At 43.0% G+C, this 11,068-nt stretch overlaps 1 pseudogene; it reads right to left on the minus strand.

The window, feature by feature from the left end:
• LOC138677007 (serine/threonine-protein kinase N1-like) overlaps positions 1–1,067 on the minus strand; it is a 108,101-nt pseudogene extending 107,034 nt beyond the window's left edge.
• Positions 1,068–11,068: the final 10,001 nt, after the last annotated feature.

Raw genomic sequence — 11,068 nt, forward strand, 5'->3', positions numbered from 1 at the left:
GATCCTGCCTAAGATGTAACATCTTAGAGAATGCCCCACCAAGTTCCTTCCCTCTAGCTGCCTAACATAATACAACCAGAGACCTCTCAACCGTAGACTACACCTACCCCATCCAGGCACGCACAAGTAGCCAGCCGACGCACACAAGTCCAACGTGGCACAATGACCCCTCCCTTGACACCTGTTTGATTTCCGGTAATCACTAGAAGTGCCAAAACATTGTAATATGAACACTAACTGACCTCAAATGTCCTCTGGGGATAGATATACCGAAGACCGATGATGACCTAGTGGTCCACGTCTCTGTCGTACAACACAACTGTGTCTATCCCCAACGTGGTTTGGTTTACGGTCACTTATTGATTTTTCCTCTACATTACCCTAAACTACAACCAATATTACAATTTGCCATGATCCCACCCAGTAACAGCAAGTGGAGAATATGGCCTCCCCGAAGACCGAAGCATTTCATATGGCCGCCTACAGCCAAATAAGACTTACAATCATTAAAAAAGACACAGGCATTAATATATGGGCAAGACGTCGAAAAATGTTTGATTTTTTTTTAAAGCTTACTACAAGACCTCGGTGTCAAGTTTCGTGACAAAGTCAAGAAAAAAAAGGCGGCCCACCTGATCAACAGGTGCTCAAGTAGGGTCCCAAATTGTAAATATATAGTAGAAAAACTTGGCACTCGAGTGTCAAGTGTAGTGACATGGCAGAGCTGAACTGGTTAACTATTTCCTCACGATTCCAGTGTTCGTGAATCATGAGACAGCTGCAGTCCTATGTAAAAACTACCGATGACCCAAGCAAAGGAAACAAAACAGAGCTAAGTGCTGGATATAAAACATGGAAAAAATAATAATCAAATGCAGATGATCACGGCTACAAATGAAAGACCAGACTCACTATCTCACACAACATACACATCATCAGTACCTCTGCATCCTGCTCCTCCGCCGGTGTGTGGGGCATTATGTGACCCAGTAAGTGACACTCGCTCACACAGTGTCACCAATGCCGCCCTTTAGCCACACACAGGATGACATGGTGTCACACACACACTGAGTGACGGTCTCTTTCTGCCGGTCCCTCCCTGTATTTCCTGTGGATGTTCAGATATGGTTGTGAGCCTGCAGTTTGTGAACTCAGATCTGATACTTCTGGGTGGAACAAGTGACTGTGTGAATAGTACCCTTATATAGGGGCGCAGCAGGAATCAATATGGGGGGATAACTACAACTCGTGTCTCCACCAAAGCTTCTCATTAGTTTTTCTTTTTAACACCGACTAGCTATTTTTGCTTTTCATGTTTTATGCTTGTCTTACAGCACATTTTTGTTGTGTATCTGTAAAAAAAAAACACAAAAAAAATTAATTTAATCTGATACGTTTTTATATTTACATAGAATATGATGGATTAACCGTACGTCGAATAGGTTTCCGTCTGACATATGTCTGTGCACACATCCGTTTTTCTTTTAAAGGATCCAAAAATATGCGGTTTATGGCGCTTTTTAATACTTAGAAAAATGGATGAAAAACAGATTGTCATGTGTTTGCATTAATTAATTAATTGCATTCATGTTTTTTTTCCATAATTACCGTAAGTTGCATGTTCTTCTGACTTAGGCTGGAGTCATACACAACGTATACAAAATCGGTCCGTTTTACATGGACGAGAATCGCAGAAATGTTCCCTGAACAATGATCCATATGACATCTGTGTGCAAAGCGAGGATGCGATTTTCTCTCATGTAAGCATCCGTGTGATAACCGTGTGACATCCGTATGGCAAGATTTTCTCGTCAGCTTGCAAAATGGACATATAATGGATCCATGGCCTCAAATATTCGTGAAAACATATATATATAGTCTATATACAGTATATATATATATGTCAGTGAGACACATATATATATATCTTTATATTTCATACAGAGCTAGATAGCAGATAGCCGATAATTCAATTGTCGGCATCTATAAAATCATTAAAGAACCCAACAGGATATGAGACATGGTTTACATACAGTAAACCATTGCATATCCGTTAGTATTTTATATGTCCCTCACTAATAATGTCAGTAGTGTGTGTGTGCAAAATTTTGGAGCTGTAGGTGTTAAATTAAAGGTTTAATTCAGGGAAAAAAACTGACGTGGGCTCCGGCGCTATTTTCTCCGCCAGAGTGGGAAAGCCAGTGACTGAGGGCAGATATTAATAGCCTAGACAGGGAGCATGGTTATTGGCCCTCCCTAGCTAAAAACATCTGCCCCCAGCCACCCCAGAAAAGGTGCATCTGTGAGATGCGCATATTCGGGCACTTAGCCTCTCTCTTCCCATTGCCCTGTAGGGGTGGCATATGGTGTAATAATGGGTTAATGTCACCTTGCTATTGTAAGGTGACATTAAGCCCGATTAATAATGGAGAGGTATCAATAAGACACCTATCCATTACTAATCCAATAGTATAAAAGGGTTAAAAATTACACACACATGCAGAATAAAGTCTTTTAATGAAATAATTAAACATGCAGGTTTTCCATCTTTATGACACTCTCAATCCAAGCAAAGCCCTCGTTCTTCTGTAAAAAATAAAAAACCAACAACATCTCAAACCTGTCTGCTGAACAGTCAAGTCCCATACTGCAATCCATCTCAAGGGGTTAAATAGTTTACAACCGGGAGCGGTGCTAATGCTACTGCCCAGACTGTAAACCAATGTGAACTGAATGAAAAGCTGCCTGTGCAGCCTCCCCGCCTGAACTCATTAGCGTGGGAAAGTTTCTGAACATTTTTCCACGCTGCCAGTTCACCGCAGGTCAGGCGGGGAGTGTGCGCAGCCTCAGTGACTACCGCTGAGAGTAGAGTGTGTCTGACCGTGTACGGAGCATACCACATCTCTAGGGCAGGGGAGGAAGCAAAAGACAATACTGACATTAAAGCAGGGAATCACTGTGGATTCATTTTGTGAGGTAAAATATTTCACTGACTGCTTTTAAAAAATATTTTACCTCACAAAATGTATCCTCTGCGATCTCCTGCTGTAATGTGAGCATTGTCTTTTGCTTCCTCTCCTGCCCAGGAGCTGTGGTATGTTTGGTACACGGTCAGACACAGACAATTTTTAAAATTAACTTTTGTTTGTGGGAAAACTCCTTTAAAAAGCAAATATCAATGTTAACATGGTTCTTCATAAAAAGTACACCAATGACAAAGAAAGGAAAGCAGCAAAGGCACAAAGTCGAAGACAACAAAAGGCAAAGTGTAGGCGTCAAGCACATGGGTCCTCTGATGCAAAAGTCATTAAATTATCACAGGACGCCATTAGGCAACAACAGCGCCACATGCCTGCCCCCATCGTGACATTACCGCCCTCCCAATGCGATAGCATCGGGCCTCAATCTAGTATATATACCTATACTATGTGTATACATTTATTTTATCTATTTTCTTTTAACCTGTCAGTGTGATTTTACATTACACCGCACTGAATTTCCGTCTTTTCTAAAGGACACAGGTGCGTATTTCTCGCAAGTCACACTGATGGTCCATGTGGTGTACGAGTTTTTCTCACCCCCATAGACTTTCATTGGCGATTCCCGGCCGATATATGCTGACAATCGCAACGTGCTGCGATTTCACTCGCACATATAATACGGCCGAGAAAAAAAACGATGATGGGAGCTGCCCCATAGATTAACATTGGTCCGAGTGCTATGCGATTTTTTTTATAGTATAGCACTCGTCCATATTATACGGTAGTGTGACTTCGTACTTACTCTCCATGGCGTTTTAAAAGAAGCCGCAAAAAACACGTATGTATTAAAAAACAGATGTGCGTGCTTTAAAATGCATCCGTTTGCATTAGTTCTACAACAGATCATTTTTCTTATTTTGCTTACAATATTATTATGTTTATTTATAAGGGCATGATCATCACTGCCCCCATTGAGGCTCACAATCTAAATCACCTATCAGTATGTCTTTGGAGTAGTGGGAGGAAAACAGAGAATCCATAGGAAACCCACGCGAAAACGGGGAGAACATGCACACGCCTTTCAGATGTTGTCCTTGGTGGGATTTGAACTCAGGACTGCACGGCCACAGCACTAACCACTGTGCCACCGTGCTGCCCCTCAATACAAAAAGAAGTTATCAGGGAACCTGTGAGCAGCACAAACAGCATGATGTGGGGGCAGAGTCCCTGTTTCCACCTATGTGTCACTTAAAGGGCTGATTGCTATAGAATTGATAAAATCTTCGTGTTATCAGCAAGAGGTTAGCACTAGAGGACTAGTAAACCTGCTGCCATGTAGTCCTCCATATTCATGAGTTCTGTATAACACCGCCCCCTGCCAATCAGTGCTGTGGGCGAGGATATACAGAGCTCAATATTCAGAGACTGGTAGATCTGTTTCAGATAAAACAGATATTTTATCAAAATTACAGTAAGCAGCCCAGTATGGGACACATCGCTGGAATCAGGGTCTCTGCCCCTACATCATGCAGCTCTCAGATTGGGTAGCAAAAACCTGACGACAGATAACCTTTAAAGTTGGCAAAAACATGGGGTGGAAAAGATTTAATTTGGGCAGCACTGGATACTTATGTAATATATGTCCTGAATGAGAAAAGATAGGGATAAAATAATTAGTCTTAATATGTTGGATTTGAACATGTCTGTCCATGCATGTCCTTCTCTGAGCCTCTCTGTGACCTCCGGCCCTGTGCACCCGGTGACGCGAGCGTTCCACATTTGCGTTCCAAGCGCGTGGACCGAAAGTCACTTCATTTCCAGGAGCGGCTTGGTCACCGGCGCATGTGGGATTACCAGCTGAGATCCTGACATATAGTACAGCTACGACATATATTACATGTTATTTAAAGAGCCAAATACACCCATTACACACATGCCCGCTCATTGAAGAAGCCTGGTAGGCGAAACGGCGCAGTCAGGGTTTAGCAAGGGCACATCATAAACTGCATTTTCATCTATGTAAGTAAGCCTTGTCCTTATGTATTAACTCTGTAATTCACATACTGGTCTGTTCAACCACTTGGCTTAAATATTATTCCAGTGATCTATTGCACATGCGATATGGATTTTTGTAGCACTTGGCACTTTGTCCTAAGTTTCAATAATTACTGAAGTGCTTAAAATAATTTTGGTCACTTGACCTTAATATTACTTTTATTTTCATTGGATGGGTCCATTTATTTTCTTTAAGCACTATGCAACGTTCTTCTTTTTTAGGAGTATGCATTTCTTTATACTGTTAACATCCCCTTTAATGAATAATTTTTCATGATAACCATCTTGGTGCTGCTAAAATTCATAAAATTGTCTTTTTGTTTGCCCTTTGCTACTTTTTAAATGAAATACCCTTATTTTCGAAAATCTTCTTGGTGAATCAATTTTAATTATATTTATCATTAAATATTTTTTGACATTTTTAATTTTTCATGTTTGTGCCTCTTTAAATCCCTTTAAATGTATTGGGACTTCGTGCTTTATGATTTTGTGTGAGGTTAAACTATGCACTCTAGGATTTTGTGATATAAAATCTATTGTTGTACTGGAAGATGTGTCATTAACAATAATAACTTGATAATAACTTTATTTCTATAGCATCAAGATATTCAACAGCAATTTACATTTCAGAGAATTGGCACAGCACACAAGACGTCTTGGAGACGGGGTGGGAGGTTTAGATTATTGAGGATGTTAGTGTAGTGGAATAGAGGGCACAGGTAGGTTGGTAGACAGAGGTGAGGGAGGAGATGTAAGGTAGTGCAGAACTATGGAGAGCGTTGTGAGTGAGAGAGATAAGTTTTTAATGGACCCTGTAGTGGATGGGTAACCAGTGCAATGACTGGCACTGGCATAAGGTGGAGGCATCGGTGTAGCGGTTGGACAGGATTGTGATCCTGGCTGCTGTGTTCAGGATGAATAAGAGAGGGGAGAGTTTAGTAAGAGGGAGATCAATTACTAGAGAGTTTCAGAAGTCTACACAAGAATGAATAGTAAGAGTTTTTGCAGAGTCAAAGGTAAGAAAAGGTCAAATTCTAGAGATGTATTTGAGGTGCAGGTAACATGAGTGAGCATATGGTATCGTAATCATCATATTTCTGAGAATATCCTTTTGCGACTAATCTTGCTTTAAAACGGTGAATCTTGCCTTCTGAGTCATACTTGGTCTTAAAAACCCATTTACATTTGATTGCTTTCTTGCCTTGTGGTAGTCTGGTGAGCTTCCAAGCTTGAAGTTGATGAAGGAACTTCACTTCCTCATTAGCACAATTAATCCACTTCAGTTTTTCATGGACAGGTAGTTGTTGCATCTCATCCCATGACTGCGGCACTGACTCAGGTAGTGTTTTGACAAAGTAGGATAGACGCTTAGCTGGTATACCCTTGTTTGATATCAACAATTTCCTGACTTCAGGTTCACCTGATTTTTCTTCAGTGGTTGAAGAACCTAACAAACTTCTACATCTTTTTCCTTGTTATTTTGAAATTTTGACTGAGATTGTTGTTGGCAAATCTGCGTCAAATTGCATCCATCTTTCATTTTCACAAAGTGTCCATTTCCTTCTTTCTGCTACACCATTTTGTTCAGTGTTGTATGGTATGGTGATTAAACAAAATCCCACAGGGTACAACAAATAAATGATAGAAGGATTTGCTAAGGACCGGTGTCCTAGATGAACCTGGAAGCAACTCCATATAACAAAATATTGTATAAAGGATGCTTAAAATATAAAAATCTTTAATAAGCACAAATGTTTGAAAGTTGCGACACACAAATAATGTTAAAACTGCATGACAGACAAAAGATAGATGGGGGCTGGAACAAAGCGTAGCTGGGTGAAGGCCCCCCATGACTGCTTTGAGCCGGGCGGTCTTTTTAAATAATGCTGTGGCTAGGGATAGGAGGATGGCAAGGGGGGGAGGAGTTTGGAAAGGGGGAGGTAGGAGGGAAAGTGCGGGAAAACCGCCATTCCCTACCTTATTTCAGGACGAAGAAGACGTGCAGGATGGCGTCGGCGGAGTCCATGATGTCCCAGCTTCGAGAGATGGCCAGGTCCAGGAGAGGGGGCTGGCTCGAGGCCCAGCTGGCCTCCATCATTGGTGCCGCAGGAGGATCCGGGCAGAGCTCACGGGGCAGGAGGACCAGGCCCCCAGAGAGACTATCTCCAGATCTCCCGGCGCGTGGCAGGCGCAGGCTCCGGAGCCCCTCCAGGGACCCTGCGGTGTTGTGAGTTCTGTTTTTGGGCTCCCTCTGGTGGTTACTGATGGTACTGGGTGACTTGTCTTTCCTGGGTTTCTGGGTTCCACCTGTTCCATCAGCATATGGGAGTTTCCTATTTAACCTGACTTTGCTGGCATTTCCTCGCCGGTTATCAATGTATCCAGTGTGTCTTGTTACCTCTGCTCCCTGCTCCTAGAACCTTCTGGACAAGCTAAGTTTGGATTTTCCTGTTTTGTGTTTTGCTTAATTTGGTTTTTAGTCCAGCCTGCAGATATGTGATTCTCTGCTGCTGGTTGCTCTAGTGGGCTGAAATTGCTTTTCATGTACCATGAGTTGGCACATGAGTTCAAGTAATTTCAGGATGGTTTTTTGAAGGGTTTTTCGCTGACCGCGCAGTTCACTTTTGTATCCTCTGCTATCTAGCTTTAGCGGGCCTCATTTTGCTGAAACTGTTTTCATACTACGTATGTGCTTTCCTCTCATTTCACCGTCATTATATGTGGGGGGCTGCTATTTGCTGTGGGGTATTTCTCTGGAGGCAAGAGAGGTCTGTGTTTCTTCTGATAGGGGAAGTTAGATCTTCGGCTGGAGCGAGACGTCTAGGATCATCGTAGGCACGTTCCCCGGCTACATTTATTTGTGTGTTAGGTTCAGGGTCGCGGTCAGCTCAGGTTCCATCGCCCTAGAGCTTGTTTGTATCTGTGCTTGTCCTTTTTGTGATCCCCTGCCATTGGGATCATGACAGTATAACCGGCCCACAAAGTGTTAATTGTATTGGCTGAAGTAGGAGGATAAGTAGTCTGAGGAAGTTTTTTTTTTTTTTTTTCCCCTCAGAGTTTGCTGCCTAGCCTTATTGCAGCCTGGCTACTTCCTCCTCCTCTTAATCTTTGAATGGCTCTGATCTCAGCTGTTTATCATGGACGTCCAGAGTTTGGCTTCCAGCCTGAATAATCTTGCCACTAAGGTTCAAAATATACAGGATTTTGTTGTACCTGCTCCTATGTCTGAACCTAGAATTCCTGTCCCAGAGTTTTTTTCTGGAGATAGATCTCGTTTTCTGAATTTTAGGAACAATTGCAAGTTGTTTCTTTCTTTGAAATCTCGCTCCTCTGGAGACCCTGCTCAGCAAGTCAAGATAATTATATCTTTCCTGCGGGGTGACCCTCAGGATTGGGCATTTGCATTGGCACCAGGGGACCCTGCGTTGCTTAATGCAGATGCGTTTTTTCTGGCATTGGGTTTGCTCTATGAGGAACCTAACCAAGAGATTCAGGCTGAAAAAGCTTTGTTGGCCCTCTCTCAGGGGCAAGATGAAGCAGAAATTTATTGTCAAAAATTTCGGAAGTGGTCGGTACTTACTCAGTGGAATGAGTGCGCTCTGGCTGCAAAGTTTAGAGATGGCCTTTCTGAGGCCATTAAAGATGTTATGGTGGGGTTCCCTGCGCCTGCTGGTCTGAATGAGTCTATGACTATGGCTGTTCAGATTGATCGGCGTTTACGGGAGCGCAAACCTGTGCATCATTTGGCGGTGTCGTCTGAACCGTCACCTGAGATAATGCAATGTGATAGAATTCAGTCCAGAAGTGAACGGCAAAAGTATAGGCGGAAAAAAGGGTTGTGCTTTTATTGTGGTGATTCAGCTCATGTTATATCAGCATGCTCTAAACGCACAAAAAAGGTTGATAAGTCTGTTGCCATTAGTACTTTACAGTCTAAGTTCATTCTGTCTGTGACTCTGATTTGTTCATTATCATCCATTTCCGTCGATGCCTATGTGGATTCAGGCGCTGCCCTGAGTCTTATGGATTGGTCATTTGCCAATCGCTGTGGGTTTAGTCTGGAGCCTCTGGAAGTCCCTATTCCTTTGAAGGGAATTGACTCTACACCTTTGGCTATGAATAAACCTCAGTACTGGACACAAGTGACCATGCGTATGACTCCCGTTCATCAGGAGGTGATTCGCTTCCTGGTACTGTATAATTTGCATGATGTTCTAGTACTTGGTCTGCCATGGTTACAAACTCATAATCCAGTCCTTGACTGGAAATCAGTGTCTGTGTTAAGCTGGGGTTGTCAGGGGGTTCATGATGATGCACCTCCGATTTCTATCGCTTCATCTACTCCTTCTGAGATTCCTGTGTTTTTGTCTGACTATCGGGATGTTTTTGAGGAGCCTAAGCTCAGTTCGCTTCCTCCTCACAGGGATTGCGATTGTGCTATAAATTTAATTCCGGGCAGTAAATTTCCTAAAGGTCGTTTGTTCAATCTGTCAGTGCCAGAGCATACTGCTATGCGGGATTATGTTAAGGAGTCCTTGGAAAAGGGACATATCCGTCCATCTTTGTCCCCTTTGGGAGCAGGTTTTTTTTTCGTGGCCAAGAAAGATGGTTCCTTGAGGCCTTGTATAGATTATCGTCTTTTGAATAAGATTACCGTAAAATATCAGTATCCTTTGCCATTGTTGACTGATTTGTTTGCTCGCATTAAGGGGGCTAGATGGTTCACTAGGATTGATCTTCGGGGTGCGTATAATCTTATACGAATAAAGCAAGGTGATGAGTGGAAAACCGCATTTAATGCGCCTGAGGGCCATTTTGAGTATTTGGTAATGCCTTTTGGACTTTCTAATGCTCCTTCAGTCTTCCAGTCCTTTATGCACGATATTTTCCGTGAATATCTGGATAAATTTATGATTGTGTATTTGGATGATATTTTGGTTTTTTCTGATGACTGGGAGTCTCATGTTCAGCAGGTCAGGAAGGTGTTTCAGGTCCTGCGGGCCAATTCCTTGTTTGTAAAAGGCTCAAAGTGTCTCTTTGGAGTCCAGAAGATTTCTTTCTTGGGGTATATTTTTTCCCCTTCTACTATTGAGATGGATCCCGTCAAGGTTCAGGCTATTTGTGACTGGACGCAGCCTACATCTCTTAAGAGTCTACAGAAGTTCTTGGGCTTTGCTAATTTCTATCGTCGTTTTATAACTAATTTTTCTAGTGTTGTTAAGCCTTTGACGGATTTGACTAAGAAGGGTGCTGATGTTGCTAATTGGTCTCCTGCGGCTGTGGAGGCCTTTCAGGAACTTAAGCGCCGGTTTTCTTCTGCTCCTGTGTTGCGTCAGCCAGATGTTTCGCTCCCTTTTCAGGTTGAGGTTGATGCTTCCGAGATTGGAGCGGGGGCGGTTTTGTCACAGAGAAGCTCCGATGGCTCAGTGATGAAGCCATGCGCGTTTTTTTCTAGAAAGTTTTCGCCGGCTGAGCGGAATTATGATGTTGGTAATCGGGAACTTTTGGCCATGAAGTGGGCATTTGAGGAGTGGCGTCATTGGCTAGAGGGTGCTAGACATCGTGTGGTGGTCTTGACTGATCACAAAAATTTGATTTACCTTGAGTCTGCCAGGCGTCTGAATCCTAGACAGGCTCGTTGGTCACTGTTTTTCTCTCATTTCAATTTTGTGGTTACATACCTGCCAGGTTCAAAGAATGTGAAGGCGGATGCTCTTTCTAGGAGTTTTGTGCCTGACTCCCTTGGAAATTCTGAGCCCTCTGGTATCCTTGGGGATGGGGTGATTTTGTCTGCTGTCTCCCCAGACTTGCGACGTGCTTTGCAGGAGTTTCAGGTGGCTAAACCTGATCGTTGTCCGCCTGAGAGACTGTTTGTTCCGGATAATTGGACCAGTAGAGTCATCTCCGAGGTCCATTCTTCTGCGTTGGCAGGTCATCCTGGAATATTTGGTACTAGAGACTTGGTGGCCAGGTCTTTTTGGTGGCCTTCCTTGTCGAGGGATGTGCGTTCTTTTGTGCAGTCTTGTGAGGTT

The sequence above is a fragment of the Ranitomeya imitator genome, chromosome 4, assembly GCF_032444005.1.
Source record: "Ranitomeya imitator isolate aRanImi1 chromosome 4, aRanImi1.pri, whole genome shotgun sequence".
NCBI classification, from domain to species: Eukaryota; Metazoa; Chordata; class Amphibia; order Anura; family Dendrobatidae; genus Ranitomeya; species Ranitomeya imitator.